Here is a 27,703-nt window from a genome sequence, read left to right on the forward strand (position 1 = left end):
CAATATGGCAAAGATGGTATGCACACCTTGATATGGCAGAAAATCAGGCTGAGTCTCTGACAGGATTTCATTATTTGACAAGTGTTTTAGCCGCTGCATGTTTATTACTTTTTCAAGGGTTTTAACAGCAGGGTTAATAAATATTTGTATATGAGCTGCTGCATTTGACCTCAAGGGCATTTTCTATAGGTTTATAGGTTCATAGGTGATTACTACTATAATGGCTTAAGGGGTCCTTGCAAGCCTAGCCAATATAACCCAATTTTACCCAATATATGTCCTCTATGGACAACAGGATGACATGGGTGTGTGTCTATGCATTAAGTATCTTACAGATTGCTTCTTCCATAAGGGACACAGGTGCTACCTCAGTTGTGCATTTTTGATTCCCCATCCATCGGTCCAAATTGCTTTTGAAGAGGACCAGTGAAGGGCTTTGCTTAACATGACTAGGAAGCCTGTTCCATAGAAGGGGCAATCTCTGGAAACATGTATTGGTTTCTCCATCATGTTTAATTTGAGTTGCTAAGTTTAGATCCCTAGATCGGGTGACCTTCATCTTGTTTGACTTGTGGATATGTAGCAGCTAAATCAGGGGTTATTTTTTTGTGGTTTTAGAACTATAGTGTCAAAATAAGTATGCTGTGGGCAAATTATATGAATCAGCAATTGTGAAAGGTTTGAGTTTTCATGTTTGTTTTTAAATGCAATTTTAATAGCATTAGGAAGAATAAAAAATACAAATGTGCAGTTTCCAAGGATGCATTTCAAATATTGATGTTACAGATACAGCCAAGGGCACCTCCAGGTGTTTCTGCAGTTTCCTCCTACTGACGCTTCTAGACATCAGATGTTACTTATTCATATTTGCATTAATAATTCCAAACTATGCTATATACAAGGTGTCAGAATATTGTATCTTAAAGCATGCATGATGGCAAACACAATTGTACAAATATTTGACCTCTGTCTAATCCAGCTAAAGAGGTGTTGAATATTATTTGCATACTGTTTATTTGTATTGTAATAATTTTCATATTTCTTTAAATATCTCAACATTCAGGTAACACAGACAGAACTGCATAGTATCATATCAAAGCTCACAGCTGTATGAAGAAAATCCTGCTGGCAGTATGTGTCTTGCTTGAATGGTTACTGAGATACCATAATATGTTTATACAAAATTACAAAATTAATATTCACTGCCATTATTTTGGCTTATAAAATCCAGTTTAGAACATCAAACTGAATGAATGCCACTAAAGTAAAGATGAATTTATCCGGAATAGCTTGCATTTACAGTTTTCTAGTAACACTTACGGTTCCAGAGATATGAATATTTGTTTGAACTGTAAGATGATAACTTCATCTTTTTTCAAAGGATCAAGCCACACCCACTTGGACTTAACAGTACACACTCAAAAGAACTGTGCTGGAGGGAATGAGTTAAAATATGTGTAATTAAGCATTTAGCATACGAATGGTAAGATCAGTTAACAGACAGAAAAGTTGAATAACTAGGTGACTGAATGTGCATGGAAATTTTGGGAAAACTTACATTGGGACTTAGCTATTTTGCTAAAACTTGTAGCTGAATAGATTTACTCCAATACCCGGAGTAAGGGGTCCTCTTCATACAACCAGGTCTAGCTTGGGTCAGAATTGAAAGTAAACATGTAGTTCATGGTCCCTTACATTCCTGGAAGCTATCTAGATTTATTTAGCCAGCATTCTAATTTTTTATAAAGCAGAAGCCTCCATGTTTCATTGTGTGGTTACACATTTTCATGAAAAGGCCCTATCATCACACAAAGACATTAGAAAAATAAATAACAGTAACTGCTTAATAAGAATGAAATTGTCAGACCATACCATTTGTATAATATTTGGTAAATGATATATGAAAGCTAGTATTTAATGGCATCACAAGATGTCTTTGCCCAATGGCCTTCCATCTCCACCTGATATGTTGAACATCTAGACATAGTCATTTTTGGAAAATGTTTTGTCACAGACTGAAGTGTTCATAAGCTATTTCACAGTATAGAAGTAAGGAACATTGTCCTTAATCCTGATTAATGGCATATGTGTAATTGGAGAGGGAGAGTGGGGCTGGGGAGAAGAATGGCAAAGCTCTGCCTGTTCCTTTCTTTCTGTGTGAGGATGGGGATGGGGTGGCATGTGTCCCTGAATAAATTTGACCTTTAGATCTCAGCTGGAGATGGGACACATGACAGAGACAGAGATATCTGCAAGTGTGAGATGGAATATTGTGGACAGCATGATTCAAGGCAGTGGATTACGATGCCATGGTACCATACCATTGCATGACAACTGCTTAGGCTATTTCAGGCAAGCACGAAAGAATGTTAGGGCCTAAAAAGAAACTCCAATATGATGTCCTTTCTCATCTGCTGATTGATATACTCTGCTCACCACATACTGTCATCTGGATAATACAAAATATGATTTCCAACCTGAATGAAAAGTAGAGGAGAAGAAAAGTTAATACAAGTTGCAAGTCCAGAAGAAACCATTTGTATAAGCTTGCTGAAAATAAATAGCAATAAGGATGAAGAAATTGATCAGAATAGTGCTTTTAGAATTTGTATTTCTTAGAACATTGAGAATAACAAGATGTTGTTCTTCCATTTTATTTGTTAAGATTTTTTTAGACAAAGAGCATCTTATATGCTATGAGAAATAATATCAATTATATAATCATCTTCATTTAATATCTCTGGAAGCCAAAACCCAAACCTCAGGTTTATAATGACAAATAATTTTACAGAGATGAGATGACAGGTATCATTTTTTTACTTGGGATTTATGATATGGGATATTTTTAGTTAACAGAATTAATAGATATTTTTTGATTCAATGCTATACATTTTCTGTGCTTTGTGTTTTCAGTGTATTTTTAGCTATTTTGAAGTTTTATATTTTGAGCTTTAGGTACTTTATGATCAGAGAGAGAGAAAGAGAATCTGTGGTTAGGATATGAACAGAATTTTCTCAGTTGCTCTTTGCAAAATTAGAAACATTTCAATACAGTCTGCACTTATACATATACAGCAGACATCTGCTATATATCTAAAAATAGAAACCAGATGTAATCAATTGTAATTTTTCTTTTCTTTTTTTTTTGTCTATCCCTGTTTGTGTGGTGTGGCCCGGTGCTTAGCAATGACGAGCTGCACTTATACATATACACCGGACATTTGCCATATGTCTAAAAATAGAAACCGGATGAAATTAATTAGAATTTTTTTTTGTCTGTCCCTGTTTTTTCCACAGAGCAGTGTGATGCTTAGCAATGCTGTCAGACATCTAAAAATAGAAACTGGATATATTTCATTATTGTAGTTGTGTTGTGCTTAACAACGTGCACACCTGTGCAGCTTTGCTGTGCAATGCTAAGACGAATTATAGTAATATATCTGAAGATATACTGCTTCACTCTACTATCTAAGTAGCTAGATAGGTTGAGTCATGACCTATAGTGTAGTAGGTACCAGTTTCGTGTCTTGACCAATCTTACGTTTTACATTTATTGCTGTGAAAATGTGTCAGGTGACTGAAACATCACTTTAATTTAAAATTAAAAAATTGTTACATTTAGAAAAGCTATGAGATGCTAAACACCACTTAAACAGGGTCAACAGTCTACAATGTTTGCACATTGCTAAGTTGCGCTTAAATATGGTTTGTGCAGATTTACACAATGCTCAGCTTCACTGAAATGGTTTGTGAGAGTTTGTGCAAAGCTAAGCAATGGGGCACTTTTTTGAAAGTTACAGTATGATGTGTAAGGGTGGGAATGCAGCCTATATAAAAGCTAATGGGTGGGAATTTAACACCCTTCATTGGAGTCTTCACTTGGTTGTTGATATGCCTGGTGGTACTGAAGAGGGAGCATGCTTTTAGGCAGAGAGGTGAGGTGTGCAGCAGTACAGAGTGTTTGTTAGACTCCTGGTGAAAAACTATGAACCCCAGCTGCTGCAGGTCAGTTACCAGGGCTCAGAATGTAAGTCTGAGGCCTGGCATTGGTTGGCTAGGAAACTTACTAGTGTTTCAGGTATCTCCCGCACTGGCTAGCAGTGTCATCATCTCTACAAATGACCTGAAGTGGAGGAAGAGGGGAACTTTGGACAACTAGGTCCAAAAAGCTCGAGCTGGGCAGACCCCAAAGATACATTAGTATGTTTGCCAGTTCTTTAGAAATACACAAGCTGAATCTGTGTAAAACTGGTATGCATAATAAAAAAAAGACCACAGTGGCTACCAGACAATGATGTAATAAGGAACCAAATAACAAAAAAAAAAAAAAATAGACTGAAAAAGCACAAGTTGGAACCAAAAATAAGGTTTTTAGTGTAGTTAAACTTTAATATTTGCTATTCGTCAAACAAACTTCCTCAGAAACAGATTTCTTAGTGACACTAAAGCATGATTAAATAATACAAGCAATAAAAACCAAACCAATTAACATGACATTAATTAAAAAAGATGAATTACAAATTAAAATCTAAAACTTCCTATTTGACTCCCAAAAAATTATAGGGAGTAAAGTCAAAGCTTAAATATTTTCAAAAGTTACTTTTCTATTCTTTAAGAAGCATTTAATGGAGGGGGCGTGGCCAAGAACAGCACTGGGTAGCAGCAGATTTTATCAGCTCCACTAAGGCAACTACTAATTTAAGGAATTTTTGTCTTTTTCTTTAAAACCCAGAATTTAATTTTATTTATCTTGCTAAAGGACTACATTTGCTACAATAATATCCCAAAACATTTTTGAAAAGGGCAGATTTTCCTGTCAAATATTATCTTAGATTTATTCTACTCATCTGAAATCTCCACAATGAGCTTTTCAAAAACCAGCAATCAGAACTCCATCCTAAAAAAGGAGTTTCAAACTTTATTAACCAATCTACAAGAATTAACAAAATTGACAAAATAGACTCCAAAATTGACAATTTTAAAGAAAAAAGTACTAAACAGATGGACAAACTGCATGAAAACTTGCAACAACAAAAAATTCAGATTACTGGAATTGAGGAAGCACTTAATGATATGGACTGCAGAATTAAAGAGAATGAGAACAACAGTGAATTCCTGCTTAAACAAAACACCTTACTACAAACCAAACTAGATGATTTAGAGAATAGATCATGTCGCAACAACATAAGGATGTTTTGGTTACCAGAAAACATTGAGGGAAACAATATGGTAAGCTTCTTAACATCTTGGCTTCCAAAAACTCTAGATTTACCAGAAGCATTATCATTTGGTATTGAAAGAGCCCATAGGTCATTATCCTCTGCTAACACAAATAAGAAAATTCCCAGATTTGTGATAGATTCCTGTCTTCATTTGATAAGGAAATGGTTCTCAAAACTACGTGGGCAAAGGCACCAAATGAAGTTAATGAGGCAGTTATACACTTTGATAATGACTATTCTTCCATGTTAATAACAAAGAGGAAAACATTCTTACCACTAATTAAAGAATTTAAAAAAGCCCAGCTGAAAACATATCTTTTGTTTCCTGTCAAACTAAAGATCTTTCTATCGAATGGTCCCAAAATCTTTGAAGATTTGGACTCAGCCTTAATCTACATTAAAAATTATAAAATTCTTGAAAAAATAAAAGAGATGGAGTGGGCTAACCCATCACTTAAGAGAATGGCAACCAGTTCTTCATGGAAATCCTTAGACAAGCAAAAAAGACTAAACAATAAATGACTATTTTATACTTATTATTTTAAAGCATTTTTCAGATTAACTTTTCACTTAATCCACATGGACTTTCATTTTACACTGTCAATAACAAGGTAAGCCAAATCTGATAATTTACATAGAAATCTGTTATATTATTTCTTGATTATTTATGATGAAATAGGCTAAAGTGAAATGGGGCAGAGTTACAACTAGAAATCAAATCACTTATACATTAATAATTATTTGCTGTGGTACAGACCTTTAATAGGAGAATTAGTATCATATATATAAATACATGACACACTGTGATTTGGTTCACTTTACTTCTCCTATTCTTTCTGTACTATAGTTAATATCATACACATCTATAGTTACATTACTATCACTTTTGCTTGTACTCTGCCCAATATATATATAGATATGGAAAATATGTAGATAGCTGAATAGTTATGTTGTGAAAACTAAAATGCTTGTTCTTATGGAAAGTTTGCAATGTTTATTGTTACACAAGGTAAAGCTTTAATTGCACTATTTGCAAGTTGCTCTGAATGCCTCGTGCTTACTTTTTTTACCTTAATGTACATGTGTTTGTTAAAAGTTTGAAATAAGGCTACCTTGTTCATTTTTCCCACTGAAATGCAAGGAAAGACAATTTTTGAATCCTTATACACTCATGCAGCATATTCTTGAGCCGATAACTTCTTGGAAACTCTCTGCAGCAGCGAGGGAACGGAACAAGATGGCTGGATGACCTTTGAACCCTAATTGTCACACATACGTAACAAAATCTCTTCAGGACATTAAAAAAAGTGTCATAGAATAGTCGCAGCATTCTTACAATGAAAATAACAAGATATAATCAAAATGACATACAAAATGTGAGTTTGATTTTGCAATGCATTCTACACTGCTTTATTCTATGTGATTCATACCTTATTTAGAATTTTTTAAAGTAGCTAATGTGTCATGACTATATTACAGAACTATGGTTACACAGAGATCCAACTGTTGTTTATTTTGCTAACTAGGTTACTTGTTCTTAAATACTATAATACTGGGTTATTGCTAGTAGGCTTAGAAAAATGATAGGTTTCCTGAGTACACTTTTAGGCTTACCAATATTAGATTGAGTGTCTCTGTATTTAATTTGCATATTCTTCTTAACAGAATGTGTTTCTATCTGCTTAAGTGATAGTAATAACTTACTGTGTCAAAATTTACAGATGTTCATAATTATATAAAATTCTTACATAGTAAGAAAACACAAATCTAAGGGTAATATGGGAAAAAAGACTATGAAAACGACTTTTGAAGTGCATGATTTGATGTATTCATAGTAGCATATAGATAATGGTCTTGTAGTTCATTGTTTTATTCTTATCTAGTCAATTGCTCAATTGATATTGAATATGTAACTTATAAAAGTTAAAAATCACTTATACTTGTATATTACTATTGGATTCTCTCTCTCTCTCTCTCTCTCTCTCTCTCTCATACATATGGTGCATAAATATACATAGTGATGAATACTCAATTCACTGCCTCTTAGTGAGGCTTGTTAAATAGCTCTTGAATTTATTTTATTCTATTAGGAATACATATTTTTGTAATATCTTTAAAGAATTACATCTCTTTAACTATTTAATTGTTTTAAATGACTTATAGTAGAAATCAACAGAAAAATCTTCACATTGATTAATGTATATTGGATGCCAGGTATAGGTATCAATACTGTAAAGCAACATCTAAACCAAACTGTTCTCCTTTCAAAAGGAAATGTCATCATGGCAGGAGATTTTAATTGTATATTAAACAATGGTGAGTCCAGTACACAGGGAAAAAGAAAAATAACTTCTCAGGTTAAACATTTATATAACTTCATTGGTTCATATCATCTATATGATATATATAAGCAAGCTGACCCTAACTCATTACAATATACTTTTTTTCTCACATAGGCATAATTCCTTTTCTAGGATAGATAGAATATTGATTCCTTATCAAATAGTTAATGATTTAACTAAATCCAAAATTATTTATTGCCCGCTCTCTGACCATAACTCAATTACTTTTGAATTCTTCATTAATACAACATTCAATGTACAGATTAGAATAATTACAGCATATCTTTCTCAACTACAAGACTTTAGAGAATTCCTAATTCAAAAAACCCAGTACTTTTTAGAAACTAATAACTCCTCAAATCCTTTAGATATATACATATGGGATGCCTTTAAAGCATATTTATTTGGAAAAATTAATTGATGGTATTATAATAAAAGGAAAGCTGGGCTAAAGACTTAAAAGACATACAGTACAAATTAGACAGACTAAAACTAAAACACAAAGATAAACCTATCAACAGAAATACAAGGGAAGAGACTGATAAATTAAATAATGAGTACAAGGAAATGTTAAATCACAAAACTAGACTTTGTTTGGAAAAAATATAAATTTCTATCTTTGTCTATGAATCCTAAACATTTAAATTATCTCAAAAGCAAGACGAAAAGATATAACAAACATAGTCATATTAAAGAGATCTATTCTATAAAGAGAAAAAAGAAAGTTTTTAATCTATCTGACATAGGTTCATAGGTTCATAGGTTTATACTAGGCTATCTGCCCGAGGGCATTTACAAGCCTAGCCCATAGTTTTGTGGCTTACGCTACCCCTTTAGTATGGGGATCTATACCCATTATTTTGCTGTGCCTCTGTCGAGCAGTGACACTGAGGTAATCCCTGGGGTATATCTGCGATCTCCCATCCATTGGTCACGATTTCTCTTGAACAAGGCCAGCGAGGTGCTCTGCCTCACATATACCGGGATTTTGTTCCACAGCATAGGGAGTCTTTGGGTGATGAATCTATCCCTCCAGCACGTCCTATTAATAGCCGTGTCGAGGTTTAAGTCTCCCGCCCTTGTGGCTCTGATGGATCTAGATTTATTGAGGTGAAGCATATTCATCAAATCTGGGTTTGACATGGCCTTGTATGTCAGGCACAGGTCACCTCTGAGCAAGAGGTAAGCGACTGAATAGAGCTGAAGTTCTTTCAGTCGGGCAGCATAGGACAGATTTTTGAGACCCTTTATCCTTTTGGTGAGGAACTTTTGTGGCCTCTCCAGCTGCTGCAAGTGTCGGGTCAGATACATTCCGAATGGGGCATTGTACTCAATCATTGGTCTGATGAGTGATGAGTACAGGGAAACTATGACCTCCCTTGATCTAGATGTGAATCCCTTCATGATAAGGTGGGCAATGTAGAAGGTCTTCCTAACTACTTTAGCTACATGGGTGTCGAATGACAGGCTACTGTCAACCTGGGTCCCCAGGTCCCTAATAACTTCTTCTGTGCTCAGTGGATTGCCACCTATGTGGTAGCTAGGGGTAACCTTGTTTTTCCCGAAGGGTATGACTATGCATTTTTTGGCATTAAACTTTAAGCCATGGCTCTGGCACCAGTTATCCGTTTCTGTGAGACCTTTCTGAAGGATATCTGTGTCAGATGTGTTTTCGACTACGGCCCAGTTTGCAGTCATCTGCAAACTTTGTCAGCCATAACCCTCCTGTGTTTGCTTGTACTTCGGAGAAGTAGATGCCAAACAAGAGTGGGCCCAGGACTGAGCCCTGTGGGACACCACTTGTGACAGGCTTAGAGTCTGACATGGCGCCAGCAACTCTGACCCTGTGGGTTCTGTCGCTCAGCCAGTTTGCAACCCATCTTGTGATGTATGGGTTAACATTTAAGCTGATGAGTTTTTCAATGATACCCGAGTGGGGTATTGTATCGAAAGCTTACGCCAGATCGAGGTATGCTGTATGGACTGCTTTTCCCTCATCAATGGCTTTGGTGACTGTTTCGAAAAAGTCAACGAAGTTTAAAAGGCATGATCTGCCTTTGACAAAGCCAAACTGGGTTGGATCCAAAGTCTGCAAAATCCCTATGTCTTTGTTTATGAGATCCATTATGATCCTCTCCATGGCTTTGCAGATAAGGCTTGTCAAGCTAATGGGCCGGTAATTTCCTGGGTCGGTGGAGGCACCGCCTTTATGAAGTGGGACCACTGTCGCAGTGCGCCACTCCTGGGTGCGTATCCAGAGGTGAGACTATGATTAAACAGCTGTCCTAGCTGTGGGTTTAATTCCTCATTGAGTTCGTGGAGCACACAGCCGGGGACACCATCAGGTCCCATGGATGCTGTGTTTTTTGCTTTGGAGAGAGCAGTTCTCACTTGGGCGTTAGAGATGTTTGGGGGGCTACAATCGTTTGGTATAGATATCTCACCTTTTGGGGGGGGGGGGAGTTTGCACTGAACCTGTCAGCCAGTATGTTGGCAATGTCTGTAGGATCAGTAATCTTCACATCATTTTGAACTAGTTCTGAGCATATCTGGGAGTTCCCTCCCAGGTTTCTAACATAGCTGAAGAAGGCCTTATGATTGTCTTTTGAGTCTTTAGCTATTTTTCTCTCAAAGTTTGCTTTGGATGATTTTATGAGAGCTCTTAGTTTTTACTTGTAGTGATCAAAGGTGTCTTACCTTTTAAGGATTTTGCTCTATCTTGTAGTAGCTTCCTCCTTTTGTTGTAGAGTTTGTTTATGGCTGGGGTCCACCAGACTGGACGCTTACCTTTGGTACAAAGAGTCTTTGTTTTGCTTGGGATTGCCTTATCCATGCAGTCCTGTAGGTGCTGGTAGAAGGCATTTGTAAGTGATTCAGCGGCTTGGGTACTGTTTTCCACCAGCTCGGGGGCCTTAAAGGAGACCACACTAATCTTTAGAAGTGTGAAGTTGGCTTTCGAGAAGTTCTTTACTGTGGTCTTTTTTATTTCAGGTGGGGTGGGATGAGGACCTCCAGCGAGATTAGTTTGTGATCTGATCTCACCAGTGAGGGGTATACTTCCGGTGTTGAACATTGTGCTCCCATGTTCGTGATGATGAGATCAAGTATGTTTTCTCCTCTTGTGGGGATGGTGACCAGTTGTTCCATGGCGTTTGAGTTTATGAATTCCAGGAACTTTTGGGCTAGGGTATTTGGGCTTGAGTAGTGTTCCCAGTCTATATTAGGGTAATTGAAGTCACCTAGTATGATGGTGTTTGGAGATACATTTATCCTCCAGTGTTTTCAGGAAAGCCATGTGAGGTTCCTGAGTTTGTGAGGGTGGCCTGTAACATGCTACAATTTGCAGAGCAGTCTTGCCTATGGTTAATTGCACCTTGATGGTCTCCGATGCATCGTGCGTTGCCACCAATCTTGAGGTGTGGGTGTCCTTGATGAATATGGATACCCCCCCTCCTTTCTTGGTATTGTCCGGATTTTGGGGCCGGAACGCATGGTATGAGGTAAAACCTGATAGTGCTGGGGTGCTCTCAGGAGCCTTGAACCAGGTTTCTGTCACAGCACAGACATCGATGTTCTCCATACTGAGAAGGGCCTCGAGTGCGTGCATTTTGAGATTGAGACTTCTGGCATTGAGCAGCATTACCCTTAGCTTTTTTCCATTTTTGTGTTCTAGGGTGGTAGGTTTAGAATTTGAGCCTTGCCTAAACAAGGCACTATGGGGGTGGCAAGAGTCTTTGCCAGTATCCGGAATCCCAGGGGTGACAGGTGCAAGCCGTCCCTTGCGAAGCAGCGTGGCTTGTCCAGCATGTCATCCCAGGCAGACAGACATTGGATCCCCTTTGAATGACACCAGAGTTTAAGCCAATTGTTAAAGCTGATCATCTTATCTCTGTATTGTGGCATCATTCTTGGTGAAGGTAGGATACTGCTCAAGGTCAGGGTCATACCTCCCTGGGCTACATAATCAGAGAGCTCCTCAATGTCTCTTTTCATGTAGTCCAAGGAGGTACGTCTCAGGTCGTTTACACCAGCGTGGACAATGACTGAGTCGTATTTGTACCTGCTGTTGAGAGACCTGAGTGCTTGCGTTATGTGGCGGATTCTAGCGCCCGACAGGCAGCTTACTGTGACCCTCTCCTTACTCAGTCTGGTGAGCGGGACATCAGTGTGTCTGACTATGGAGTCACCAATGACTAGTGTGTCTGGCATTGTGTTTGGCCTTAAGGGCTGTGACTGTTTGACACTCTGACTGTGAGGTCTATGTGTTGCAGGTGTTGTGTTCTGAGGTGGTAGTTGTTTGGGTGTCTGCTTTGGTGGCCTCTGCTGTTTTGGTAGATTTTTGCTCAGAGCCTCCGAGTATGTCTTTGTGTGTTTATGTGTATGATTTGAGGTTGTGATGGTACTATGTGAGACTGGGTCTATAGTGTGTGTGGTAACCTTCTCCTCCTGTCTGGTCTTGCCAGTCCTATGTTGAGAGATGAATTAAATGAATTAAATGAATTCGGAGAACATTTTCTTAAACTCAATCAAAATAAAATCAAAATGGAATCTAAAGGTAAAAATAAAAGAATATATCAATAAAAATATTAATAAAAAACTTAGCAAGCTACAAAAACCTATAACCTTCATTGATGTTCAGACCCAAATTAATAAACTTAAACTTAACAAAGCACCAGGCAATGATGGTATTATTGCAGAAATCTATAAAATTTTGCCCAAGACAGCCCTGACTTTACTCCAAAAAGTGTTCTTAATGGTCCAAAATTAATCCAAACCTTCCCCATCCTGGAAATACACATTTATTTCACCTATATTTAAGTCTAATTAAGACCCAAAGAATTGCTCTTTGTATAGAACTATTTCATTACTGAACATTGACTATAAAATGTTTATGAATATTTACACTGAAGACTTCAAAAATTCCTTCCACAATTAATAGATGAAGATCAACCTGGCTTTATTACTAATAGAAATACTTTCAATAACATTAAAAGCACCCTAGCATTACTAGACTATTCCCAGAAAAAGAAAAAAAGACCTGACTTTAATTAGCTTGGTTATTAACTTTGCCTTTGATTCGGTAAGTTGGGATTATTTATTCATTTTACTTGAATGTTTAAATTTCTCAAATAACTTTATAAACTTAATAGAACACATATATAGGGACTTCAGCATATATTAAAACATATTCCCATTATTAAAGGCACTAAACAGAGCTGCCCATTATCTCCTTTGATATTTACACTGGTAATGGAACCCTGGGCGAATGAAATATGGAATACTGAAAATATAGAAGGATTAAACATTAATGCTGATACCTCATCTAAAATTCAGCTCTTTGCTGATGATGTCCTTATAACTACAGAAGGGAATAATTCTTCCATTGCATCTCTATTTGAATCTATGGATAGGTTTCAAAAATATCTGGATTAGCTTTCAATGAAGATAAAACCAAAATACTTCCCATCTATACATCTAAAAACAAAATTAAAAGTAAACCTTATAAATATGATTTACTTACTGATCAACTTACATATTTAGGAATTATTCTAGCCAAAGGCATCAAGATTAGAACACATTTAAATTATAATAAATGTTTTGAAAATATACAGACACTTAGATCTAGATGGAACACAATCTTTTTTATAGTTTAAGAAATACTAACTATAATCAAGATAATAATCCTTCCCAAGATTCTTTACCTTATTAAATCTTTATTACTATTACCTCCTATATCTATAATTAAGAAACTAAATTCAATGTTATTAGGTGGACACCCAAAAGACCTAGGATAACTCTTAATTATCATTATGGACTAAAAGAGGAATAGCCTTCCCAAATCTAGACCTATATTCTATTTTGGCCATAATCAAGACTTTATGTCTATTTCTAGACTCAACTTACACAGCAAAATGGAAATTTTACTGGGAATTAATAAGTGCTGAGCTTATCACAAAACCACAGATCTACAAAACTGATTTACTTAATAATCCTATGTTATGGATTATAAAAGATTTCTTTACCACTCATACTATATCAAAACACTCTTCAAATTACATTTCCAATATCTTAATGACCCTTAGAAACATTATATACAAATATCCCATTTATAAAAAATGGATTTTTTGATATTTTCTATAGCATTTACACAAGATATCATAATATCTTCTGATCCAAATAAAAACTTACTTCTTAAACAAAAAGTTAATTTATTGGTTTCAGATGATGTCAGATAGAGAAGTCAAAACTTTACAGCTGCTTACACAATAATTTAATTTAGATGAGTCTATTTGGCTACATATACAAACTTTGAGACAGATACTATTAAACAAAATTGACAGTAAGTATACTGTGGCAGGACAAAATACTTCCATTTTGGTGGATTATCTGGCATCAGATATACAGCATAAATCCACTCATAAAGGTAAACATTCTCATGTTTATAGGATCATAAGAGATGAAACCTATAGTAGTCCAGATAGCTTTTGGAAATATTATCACACTTTCAATAATGAATTACCTAAAGAACAAGATAAAGTATATATGTTGGAATCAGCTGGTAAGACTACATCTTCTCTTAAGTGGAAATTAGATATGTGGAGGTTTATGTGTAGATCATTTTACACACCTCAAATTATGAACAAAATCAATAACAAAAATAACATATGTAAAAGATGTAAATCAGAAATAAATATTGGATGGGCACATATGTTTTACGATTGCTCTGAACTGAAAGTTTATTGGGAAAATATTAACAATATGTTACAAGCATTATTCACTGATTGTTTTTCTATAAATAGAGCTATGGTTCTCTTCAATATATTAATACCTAATTTCATTAAAAAAATAAAACTTCCTATACTCTGGTTAATATTAGCAGTAGCCAGAAAAATCATTACCAGGAACTGGATTTCTGAATCCCCTCCATCTTTTACAGAGTTTAAAACAGGTATTATTTCTCTATGTCATTTAGAAATTCTAACCATCAAATCTCGAACAACTAGGAAAACATATACTTACAATTTGTGGGTGGGTTTACAAAATCTGTTAAAAAAAGAATAAACTGTTCATGGTAATTTGATATGTTTGATTAGAAATATTTGTTTACAAAAGTGGATGTATTTGTAAATACCTTAGTTATTTTAGTTATTTATTTGCATATATTTTACCAATTGTATGTTAAATCTCATGTGATCATTTGTTAATACATGAAAATCAATAAAAATTGTTTTGTTTTTTTTAAAAAGAAGCACTCAGTGTTAACAGTATCATTCAAACCAGGTGGAATATAAGAACCAAGTCTAAATTGTCATTCAACCTCTCTTTGTTCAACAGAGTTCCTATAATTCCCTCCTCTAAGATCCTGGCCAACTTCCTCCATAATAGAGAAAGTGATGTTTTTTCCAGTTGACACAATCTAAAGAGTGCTTGTACAAAGCATTATTCAAATTTTTACTTTTTATGGCATACTGATGCTCCTGTATTCTCTTTCTCAAACTTCTGGTAGACATTCCAACATAATAAGCTGGACAGATGGAACACAGAGCAATGTAAACTATACCAGTTGTACCACAGTCCAACCTTCCAGGGACAGGAATGGTGCGATCTAAATCTACTAAAAAAAAAACAAAAGAACCTTCATGGATAAATCTACAAGCTCTGCATCAAAAACATTTCACCATGCCCCCATTCCTCAAACCTAAAGATTTTGTCCCCCACTTTTTGTTTTCCAACATCCGTTTGATACTGTAATGTCAGGTCATGCATTAGCCTGATATCCCAGAGGATGTTGAAGTGTGTACTGAAATTGTGTCCCAGTAATATCAGACTGCAGCCCACAATGATTTGCTTGTGATGCCACACTAAGAACCACAGCTGCACAAGTAACATACATATATGAATACTGAGCTAGACGCAAGGGTTGCCAGCACACACTTAAGAAGGGACTACCTTAAAATAGCATGTGACTTGGCAATTGACTATTTGTGACATCATGGCTAATGTGCCCCCAACCTTTTTCTAGGACAACCCAAGCATTTTTCCTACTTTTGTGTTACTGACACTGTGGGCTGACATACTTATCTAAAACACATACCTTAATTCCCAGTGGGATGGGTACCCTCAATCTTGCTCTGCCAATAAACAAGACTACCACAGGTCCTACACATACTCTTAAAGCTTGTTATCCGGCAAAGTGTTCACCCTCACTGCCTATTCCTATTGCCTGCAGCATCACCTTTAGCTTCAGCCTGTAGCACACACATTTGTATGTAAAAAGTAGCTGCTACAGACATTCTCTCTGCCATGATAAAGTATTTGTACTCCAGTAATTTCTATCCCAACATATAAGAAAGGGGGTGCAATCTACATTGAGGCCTTAAATCTTGTTCAGTGGTAAAATGGGATTGACTGATTATACTGCAAATCAGCTGTGTTGGCTACAATTATCATTTCAGAAGCACAGATTGGTTCAGAGGCAATCAATTGGTAATAGAGAACCATGTTAAAAAGGCAAGCAGCTAGCTAGTGTAAACATTGTGTATGAGTCACTTTGCAGGGTGAACTCATCAGCACAACATTTATATATCTATACCTTTCAATAGAGAACCATTATACTCCATTAGGCATGTAACCATTTTGTTTCCAACATGAGGCATATGTTTCAATATTTCTTAGTGGGAATGGGGATTAGATCATTAAGCCTTTCTTACAACTGTAATAATGGCATGCCATTGATCTCCAAATGTATTACACCTACAGAGGAACTAGAGTACAGTACGGGTATAATGCTTTTTGATAATTAGGTATACTGGTCCCCTGGAAATTTATCTTAATAGCCGTTGTACTACTACACTGTTATTTGTTTGGCACTCTTGTTTTTATATAATGTAAGAGGGGGGTTACACCTAGGGGCCAGACTTCATTGGACTCTTGTGTTGGGTTTGTGATGATACATCAGTATCTGTCATGGCACAAACAGGAATAGTTGCATATTGGTACTATTCCAGTTGCATCCACACCCTTACTATGTTTGTATAGTGTTGAATATAAGCGGTGTAATCAAGCAGTGAATACTGATAGCCATCTGTTATTGCTATATCTCTATATACTGTACTCCCATGCATGTGATCCTGATATGTGTTCCCATTTTGTTGTTTTTCATGAAAAATATCCCCGAAAGTGGGCCCCTTATACAGATGCTAAAAATGATATCATCCTGGAGCCTTTGTGTCAACATCATCAACTCCTGCTATCCAGGGTGAGGCCAAATAGGGAAGCGTGGGCAGCATTATGGGCTGACCTGGTTCACAATGTGAATGTTGTCGGTCACCAGAGCAGGACATATGAGCAGGTGTGACACCATGCCGCTGATATGATCAACACTGCATGAAGAACAGCAGCAGATATGGTTAAGGATTGTGATGCCACTGGTGGAGACCCTGTGGTGGAATAACCACTGTCATCCACTGAGTAATTCCTGTTGAACCTAGGAACAAAGGACAGCTCCCAGGCATCCATCACATGGTATGTCATGGATGTTGGTACCACTGTTTCCATGCAAGTGGAGCTTACAGGTCTGCTGAGTTGGATCAGCAGTGGAATACTGTAGCATTCAGTGTGTCAGGGTGTACATAGTTTTATGTGGGTGTTAGGTATTTGCTTGGGGTCAGGGAAGTTAGTTGCAGTTTGAATCTTATGCTCAAGTTGTGACCAACGTGCCAATTAACATACTAGCTACTGCCAGTGTAAGATATTTGGACATATTAGTATGTTTTATTGCAACATGTGGTGCTGTGTATATTACCTCTTCCTCAAATTTTCACAGGACTGGCAGGAATTGGATATGGCCATGCACCTGCTCCTGGTAAGCACAACACATTTTGTTAGAGATGTAGATTTAGTGCAATGTATTCGCTAAAGTGTTATCCCAGGCCTGATGGCTGGATTGATGTTCTGTCTGCATAATTGCCAACTGCGCAGATATTTTCCAACTGCACACAGTTTACAATCATACGTATGCCTTGTACATGTGACAATGAGGATAAATTTCACAGCATTTTCAGGACATTGCAGATTGCCATATGTGTCAACTGTGCAAAGGTTTGTCAAATGTCAACAGTGTAAATCATTGTTGCTGTTGAGATTCTTGATTAAAGAACTTTTATTTACAAGTAACTACAGATGTTTGTTAGAAAATTATGTCCTCATATCCTGGTATAGGATGTTGGGGGTTAAACAGGTCTGTAATACTGACAACATTTTATACAACTTAACATATATTGCAAGTTAGTACTGCAGAGCACAGTAATGCAAATATTCATGTACTACTTTTCCCTTTTTATCAGAGGTGACCAGGGGTGTTGGTCTCTGTCCCCTTCACAACCTGATGTCAGTGTCTCTTCAGACTCTGATGATGATGGTGGCCAAAGTGAGGCACAAGTGAGGGTTGCAGGGGCTGAATCATTCACAGAGATTGCCACCCCTCTTTTCTCCTCATTATCACCATATACAGTTAGTATGCCTATGCATACCCAGTCCGCTGAGGTCACAGATATTGGACATTCAGAAGGTGGGGACATTAAACAGGAAAGTGTGACTACTATTGCTGCAGTGAGTGTTGATACTGGCCATAGCCAAAGAGATGGTGAGGTTCCACACAGGCAGACTGATAAGAGTGCTTATAGGAGGCCTGTTGTCCTTCCACCTCCTGTTGCAGGAGTCTCATCGTGTGTCACTCGGCATATGTTTAGAGCCATCATGGAGGCAGAGGCATGTTGCAAAAGGAACTCCAGATGAATGCTCAGGTTTATGGATGCGGCACAGTCTGACATCCCTGACTGCTCCACCACATTGCTGATGCCCTGGATTAGTTAAAGGATGCAGTGGAAAGACGTTGGTCTGAGACAGATCACAGAATATCTGAATTGGAATATACATTGTCTGTGATGGAATGTCTGGTTGGAGTTGAGCATCAAACTCATGGATGAAGGTCAGCAACTACATCTGCTGAGAGTCCACGTGGCCATGCACAATCATGCTACCTTAGTGGCAGTACATCCAGTGGTCAAGTAGGGAGTGTGCTGTCCACACTAAGACATGGCAGGCCATGGGTTCATGGTCCTGAGTGTTCTCATGCAGTACACAGTCCCAGAAGACAGCAGTCACCCTCAGGTAGTAGCGCAGCATCTGACCTTAGGCATGGAGGTGCCAGTGCAACCCCTGGCAAAAGCAGTTCCCATGTTAGGGGGCAGAAATGGTGAACTGTCAGGTCCGCTATGTATGGTACAAAGCTGTCCAACATACTAACATGTAGGGCTAGCACTGAGCTTGACTGTGTTCATGCAAACACTCACACACCACTGTTACAATCAGGTCACCTACAGACACACATGGCATACGTCCATGGTCCATCTTGCCTGCTTTCCTTACTGACTCACCCACACACTTGCCAACCTATTGGGTCAGCCTAGACCTCCTGCACCCCCACACAACACTCTGTGCAAGTGATGATACCTGTGCCACATCCCTGTCATCCATGTCATTGCTGCAGGGAAATAAAGCTTTGTGTCTGATGCACAGGGTGACTATCTAAATTATTATGTATTTGTGTCATCCATCGTTACCTTTGACATGCTGCTTGCACTGGTCACTGACAGATATTGTTTGCTGCCATTTGTAATGAGCAAACCACATTATTTTGTGCACATTACATTGGATGATGTTTAAACAGAGGTATACTTACATAATGAAAGGTGTCTCATGGAACTGTTTATGTTTCAGTGTCAGGATTGTGTAGGGCACACCTATGGGTACACAGGTATGATAAACCCATAAATGTCAGCACACAAGATGGAATGACAGCACAGAAGAAAAATGTCTTCAGAAAGGTAAAGCAGTATAGGTGCATGGCTCCATAGGTTCATATATGTATAACAGGCTAGCAATAACAATGGCTTCTTTCACCCTAGTCATGCATCCCTAATCGCTGACAAGATTGGGTACTCTTTATAAGTGTAAGCAGGGTTTTGGGAGCTGACTCATCTACAAGCCTTGGAATACAAGATGAACCATCTACAGTTTCCCTGTGTCCATTACAGACATTTGCCCTAAACCAGTTATGATTGTCTTCTTCCATAACCCATTTTGCAACTTGCACATGATATGCATCACAGCAGAAGTGTGCTCACATGGATGGGGAGCCTGTTACATATATGGTGTATTGTGTGGGTTACATACCTGTCTCTCCAGCATGTCCTATATTCCACAGTCAATGTGTAGCTGTGTAGAGCAGATAATTCTCATGTTAATCCTTTCTTGGATGTGCAGTAGATATACAGTGGGATCTGACACCTATGGCAGCCATACAGCTCCCCTCCAAAGCATGTAGGATATTGAATACACAGTTAGGGCCTTGACACAGTCTGCATAGGACATGTTGTGTACAGTGTGTTTTGCTTTACTGTGGAACCTCTGTGGCTGTTATAGTTGTTGGAGATGCCTGTGCAGTTACATAGCAAAGGTGGCATTGGACTCCATGATAGGTGTGATGAGTGACAAATACAGTGTAACACTGACATTCTGGGATTTATGTGCCATACCTTTCTCTATAGGATGTGCAACACTGAATGAATCCCCACATCTTACCGACCAGTGAAAGTCAAAGGCTACATCACTCACTGTGTCTGTAAGGCACTGAGTAATAGTTCAACTGTTGGAGGTGCGTGGACAATACAGTATTTTCCAAGGGTGGATGACTTCCAAAAGTATAGTATTGTGTGTTCCTTGGCATTTACTATTTGCAGTGGATCTGACAACAACTGAATGTGTGTGTCATCCCATCCTGGATAACAGTTGGTTCTGTGTAAGATTCAGTGACATCTCCTAATTTGCAATCATCTGCAAAGGTATTCATTCTAAGGTCACTGACAGTGGCTATGACTGTAGAGAAGGGTATGGCTAGGAGGGGTAGTCCCAGGAATGATGTGTGAGGGAAGTCCACTTGTGACTGGTCTCACTGTAGTGATGGACTACACAATGCTATCTTCCTGGATAATGACTGTCAGACACTTGACTGTCCATCGGCTGACATACTACTTTGTAAATAACCTGTACAGTGTTTCAACAATGCCTGATAGCCTAATCTTGTCAAATTCATTAACAGGCCATGGTAAGTGGAGTGAGTAATTTTTCCCACATCTATTTCTGAGTCCTCAGGTTAGAGGAGGCATGATCTGACATTGACCAAAATGACCTGGGTTTGGGCCAGTGTCTGCAGGTGTTCTACATTTTTACTGATCATTTGCATGATAACTATTTTCATGGCTTTATATTTAAGAGTAATGAGACATCTGGGGAAAGTTCTTGTCACTGGATCCTAGTTGTCCTGTGTGCAACTAAGTATTTCAGTTAATTCCATCATGGTTTCCAACAAGATTGTTATCCAAGATGTCTGTGTCTGTACAGAGCACAGGCAAACAATGGTGGGGAACATCATACCTGCACCCTGTGAAGGTAAGGAGGGTATGTTTACACAGATACTCTGCATTTGGACACTACTCAAGCAGTGTGTACTGAAATGACACAATTACCTTGTGAGGAATGCTGACAGGAGGGGAGTCACCTGCAATGCTGGTGTCTAGCTACTACTGCTGTTGGTCTCACCAGAACAATTCTCTCCTGGAATACCATGCTTTTATACTTTGTCTCTCACCAGAAGCAAAGCATTAGTACCAAACTCAACATGAGGAGCAGGCCACAGCCTGTTTGTTCATCTACATAGTTGTCCCATGTCATGCAATGCTCTGTAGGCTTCACATTCCCTTTTCGAGGTAGATGCCTTAATTAGCAACCAGAGCATTCATTTGAGTTTGGCATGTATTATGCCTTGTATTCCAGGGTTGTTAGGATTTCACTAGGGTACTAACCAGATGGTGAGTCAGAGCACAGCTGCAGTGTCACAATATAATATTCAGTGTCCGGTGACATAGACATCCAAGGTTGCTCAAACAAGCACCACAGTAGCAGCGATCCATGTTGGTGACAATTTCATAGCAGTTCATGCAGCCTGACCTTCAGCAGCTTCATGGTGCACATCTACATGACATGGATCTAAGGCCTACTGCAGAGGTGTGGCCACCATTAGCCAAAGTGTATGTACCTCACACATGTCCTAGGTATGTCATACTGTACATTTATGTATTCCCACATCATGTCTCACAACATCCAGTTTTGCTGTCTGGTTGCCTGAGAGGTGATGTAGACTAGCAAGGCCAAAGTAATTACTGCAAAGTTGAACAAGGCCTCACTGCAAGATGTTCCTACAAACAGTGTGTTTGAAGCTGTCAACCCCAAGGGTGTAGCTGCATTACCCTAACTTACAGTAGCTGGAGTTGTACATTGTCAAATATTTAGGTATGCTATTGCAACCATGCCTAATAACAGGATTATGGTTAATCCAAGGGCCACATGCCTGACAAAGCATTGCACTCACTCAACCATGTTATGGCACACTGTCAGGTGCTGTGTTACTGTAGGAGAACTACATAAAGGTGATAACATGTTACAGTTCAGCATCTGTTAGGCCACTGCCTAACGATGTCCTGCTGTGCTGTACACACAAGCAAGACTCTATTGCTGATGGCATTATCAATGACCGCTGTCGAGATGTGGAAAGTGTCCCCTCCCCTATACTCCTATGCCACACAAACACAATGTGTGAGAGATGTGACTATGTTACAAACATTAATTCCATACTACCTCACATACCGGTCAGTACCTATGACAATGAGCAGTTTGCCAACATGCACACCTCATCACATACTCCACCCACACTCACATCACAAACAACTGCATGTGTGGAGCTCCTTACCAGAAACATAAGCAAACAGCAGACACCTCAGAAACAGAATTGCAAGCTCGCTACACATAATCATACATCAGCATAGCACAGTACACATAATACCATATGCACCACTGTCTCAACGGTCAAACATCTGATGCAAAAACAAACTCAAACTTATTATTCATAGGTGATGACATCATGAGACAGATTGATGTGCTCTCACCAACCTACATATGTGAAAGGTCACATTTAGATGTCTGTGAGGTGCCAAGATATACCACACCACACATGCATGCAGGTCTGTCAACATCTAGTAACACTATGATGACTTCATAGGTCCTGTTGGTGTGTACAACTTGAGACATACCTCAATGGACTGAATGCAGGCACAAGACTGAGCTTATAGACTCTGTGTCTCTGGTTGGCATGCTCATAGCCTTCAGCTGCATTTCACCTTCACCTAGGATGATGGCTCAATACACACAGGAAATGATTGAAGTCAGTAATTGGCTTATCATGTGGTGTCACTGTAAGGGGATCCAGTGCATGTCAGCTGGAGATGACTTGCTCAACAGGCCTCTATACTTTTCCACAGATGGTGTTCATCTGTCACTCCTGAGAGCTTGTGCACCAGCCAAGGCTGCTGACATCCCCATAGTGCATCTTATAGGTGTTGCCTCAAGGGAAAGCTTTCCAATGAGGAAACACCATCTTCACACAACATCACAGTTATGCTGCTACATGCTAGGAATGCCAATGCTGCACAGCACTCACTGGAAGTTGTCTCCACCTTGGAAGATGGAGACATGTGTGCCATCACACAAACCTGGTTCAAGGCTGTGGACAGCACCACAGCCATACCAGGTTACACGACTTTCCACATGTTCAGACCTCAAACTGAAAGTGTGCCAGGTAATGCAGGTGATGTATCCATATCCATTAAACATAGATACCCATCCAGACTGGTTAAGCAGTGTGATTCCCTGGAGATACTGCAGGTGCTATTCACTGCTGGTAGGGCAACTAATCAAGCCATTGCCAGCTACAGCAGCAACTCTATGAATCAGACACCTGTTGTGCTTATGTAAATCTATGTGTGTCTATCAAGATACATCACAACACCATGGTGTGGGGTGACTTTCACTAACCACCGACTGTGTTGGTTACTTGTGTTCCAATTCAATATCCCAAAGATTAGTCCACGTCCTTAACTACAATGCCCTGAACTAGTGGAGTGACATCCCCAAAAGGGGAACCAGCATACTGCATCAGGTGCTTACCAATATGGGCTACCACTGTGAGGTCCTCCCTGGTGAGATCTGACCACAAATTGGTCTCCTTAACAGTGAGACTCACATCTGACCCCCATTCCAGCAAACACAGTAATAAACTTCCTCAAAGCAAATTATAACCTCCTATGAGATGGTGTAAGCAGCTTGACTGTACCTCCCCTGTCAAATGGGACAGGCAACTATGCTGAACTCTACGCAAGCACTCGTACAACCACATAGACTTGTCTGTACCTGACAAGAGGAACACAAGCTCCTCATGGCACAGCAGACTGGGAGCAGTCATACAATCCCCCAGTCATGGACATCTCCTACAAGAGGGTCATCATGAATAAGTCCTTGTTGACATACTCATGGCTGTTAACCCCATGCAAATGTGTATGTAGTATCATTTCGATCGGTGCTACCAATGTTCTTGGTAAGTAGCACATCAGTAGCAACACCTGATGTACATATTGATGGGTGATAGACCTGGCCACAGAGGCATGGCCACAAAGGGTTACATCTATTTTACCATACATCACCATGTCTCTCCAGTGCCCGCGATAGTGGTGCTGCGGTAGCATTGTTGCCTCACAGCAAGACGTTGTCCCGTTCGATTCTCAGCTAGAGCGTCTTCTGTGTGGAGGCATGCGTGAATGGGCATGCCTTCATTGAAGGTTGTGCATCAGGGCTGGTAACTCGGCATGTAAAAATCCACTACCAAACATTAGCGGACCGGCGTTCCGCTGTGGCGACCCCTAGCCGGGATAAGACGAAAGACACAACAACAACAATGTCTCTCCAGTGGTAATAAGGAAAGTATATCATGCTCATGTCTTTACTGAGGGTACTGTCACTCAATAATGATGTAGTTATAAACTCCATGTGCTCTTCCCTCAGCATGGAAATATTTGAGTGCAATTGCCATTTTGTCATGTATCTTTCCAAGCAACAGTGGCAATTGCACACAAAGGTCCCTCACAAGGGAACCTCAAGTCCCCAGTGTCTGTCCTATGGAGATTGCCTGAAATAACTGTAATTGCAGCTTGTGTCATATAGACTACTCAGACGTGATCTCTGCCTTGCATACAGGGCAATGTCTGTATTGGAAACGCTGCATATCTGTAGGTGAAATGGTACATAGATTGCTCACTTTAAGGACATTAACCTGGTATGTGACATTACTAATGCATGTTGGTGGGGGAGATTTGTCTAACAGACTTTAACATACCTTTGCAACAGACTCCCACCTAATAGCAAACAGTGCACCTCATCGGCCTGCTTCAGATGCAATCTGTATGATTGCCTGGATGACCATCATTTCAACACAGGGCTTTTGCCTGTGTCCCTTGTGGACAGGGGCAATATATGCTGATCATGTAAGTAAGGGTAAGAACTTGACAAGGATTTTAAGGGACCTAGGGCCATTAGGTTACCAATGTCCAATGATCCAATGATCACATACGCTGATGTAAAATGGTCTAACATCCACACACACACAAACTGGCTACAGTCAGAATAGTACCACTACTAAGTAATGTTTTCAGAACACTGCACAGCACACACATTACAAGTTGGCTGCAATTAGATTAAAACCCCTACCTGTCTAATGGTATAGTATTATTTATTTATTTATTTATTTACATTTGTTGACCGGGAAAATCTGACAGAACACAGATCCTTTTTCAGAGGAGGCCCAGGGAGAAAAGCTACACAATAAAAACAACAATTAAAAACAACAATTAATTACAAGTTACAAGTATATGTGGGTTTTGTTTAACAATAGTAGTAAACAGTTATAATTCAAAATGAAATTAACTATTTAGTTAAATGGTACAACACTTATATCATTGATGCCATAAAGACTAGCAAGTATTTTAATAGCTGAACTAGCAGCTATTACCCTTGAATAACAGTGGCTAAGATTACAGCTGAGATATAGGTTTACAAGCAATGCATTTGGCTGCAATCAGATGAAGTTAGAGGGGTAGAAGAAAAGGATTAGAGAGTTTGGGGTAGAGCTGTTAGAGAGGTTTGTTACAGGGGCATGCCCAGTGCTCTTTTAGATGAGATTTTAGAGCAGCTTTGAAGTTAGTGCGTGATGACACAGAAGTTATAGTGTGAGGAAGGGTATTCCATAATTTTGCTATGGAGTAGGAGAAGAGGGATTCTCCAGCAGAGGTCCTGGTTCTAGTTACTTGTAATTGATTTTTGTTGCTGGAGCATAGTGGTCTGGTGATATAATAGGGATGGAGTAGATTTTGGAGGGAGGAGACCTTTAGAAGATGATTTAGTAGTTTGTGGGCGAGTGAGAGTTGGTACCATTGAAGGAGATGAGGGAGTTCTAGGCAGCCAAGTTCAGTAAGTGAGGTGCAGTGGTGGCTATGGTAGTTTGCGCCAGTAGCAAACCTTGCTATTTTGTTGTAGCAAGCTTTGAGTTTACCTAACTAACTTTGCCTTAGCTTGGTAAATATTGCAGAGCTGTAGAGTAGGATGGAGATGAGGTGGCGATTTGCAACTGAAATCTTGGTTGTTTTGGTGAGGAATTGCTTATTTCTGTATAAAGCTCATACTTTTTTGTGTACTTTTTTATGGTTAATGAGATTTGGATGTCAAACTTGAGGTTCTTGTCAATTTCAACTCCAAGTAGTTTGGTGTGGTTTGTTGGGGGGATAATGGTGTTGTCATTGGCGTTAATATTAAATTGGTGGGTGTTTAGATTGTGTTTGGTGGGTTGGAAGATAAGAAGTTTTGTTTTGTTTGCGTTAAGTATTAATTGTGCATCTGATAGCCAAGTTTCAATTGAGGAAAATGCTTCGTGTGTGGTCTTTTGAAGTTCAGGTAGGGAGTGGGCTGAGCAGATGATGGTGGAATCATCTGCATACTGTATGATAATTGCTTGTTTGGTAGCAGAGGCTAGATTATTAGTGACTATGGAGAAGAGTAAGGGTCCAAGGATGGATCCTTGGGGAACACCTATTGAGACAGGGAGTTGGGGGGATATATCATTATGCCAAATAACGGATTGATGGCAGTCAGTCAAGTAGCTCTGGAACCAGTTTGTGATAGAGTGAGAGAAGGATAGAGTATTGAGGGCAGTGATGAGTTGTTTATGAGAGACCATGTTGAATGCTTTAGATAGGTCTAGGAAAGTTGCAGAGATGAAATAACCATTGTTTTTAAGTTGAAGCATTGAATTAATGAAAGCAAGTAAGGCAGTGGTTGTGCTAAAGTATGGTCAGAAACTATGTTGTGTGTTAGATAGGAGTTTGTTAGCAAGGAGGTAGTTTAGAACTTGAGAGTGAATGCATCGCTCAAGTATTTTTGATAGAGGAGACAGAATAGCTATGGGCCGGTAGTTGGTGAATTCTCTGAAGGGCCCACCTTTGTGGAGGGGGATAATGTGGGATATTTTCCATTGTGAAGGGACATAGCTTTCAGATGAAAATCGTTTAATCAGGATTGCAACTGGGTAGGCTAGGGCTTCAGCTGCAATTTTAAGGTACTCAGCTGGGAGGTTGTCAGCTGCTAGTTTTGTGGGCTTCAGGTTCGATGAGTTTTTTTATGTTGGATGTAGGGCTAGAGAAAGCGAATGCATTGGGCAGGTTATTAGGTGTAGTTGGAGGGGGTAGGGGAGAGGGGTTGTGTTGTTTCACTAGTGATAGAATGGTTTGTATGAAGTGAGCGTTGAAAGAGGTGGCAATGTTTTCAGAGGAGTTTGTTTCATTTGGTGGAGGGGTTCCTACTTTTCCTGGGTGGAGGATGGAGTTGATGGTTAACCAGAATTGTTTAGGGTGGAGTCCAGGGTAGAGTGGTAATATAGGATTTTGTCCTGTTTTATAAATTTTTTGACTTTGTTACGTAATTCACATAATTTCTGATTATCAGAGGGTTTTTTTGTCTTGTGCCAGTGATTCCAGGCTCTATCTCTGTTTTTCAATTCTGATCTAGTGGCTTTTTGTAGCCATGGGAAGGACTGGGCTTTAACTCTAGTAAATCTTGTGGGCACATGGGTGTTTAGAACTT

This window comes from Protopterus annectens, chromosome 8.part1 (assembly GCF_019279795.1).
Source record: "Protopterus annectens isolate FY-2018-M chromosome 8.part1, PAN1.0, whole genome shotgun sequence".
Classification (NCBI taxonomy): domain Eukaryota; kingdom Metazoa; phylum Chordata; order Ceratodontiformes; family Protopteridae; genus Protopterus; species Protopterus annectens.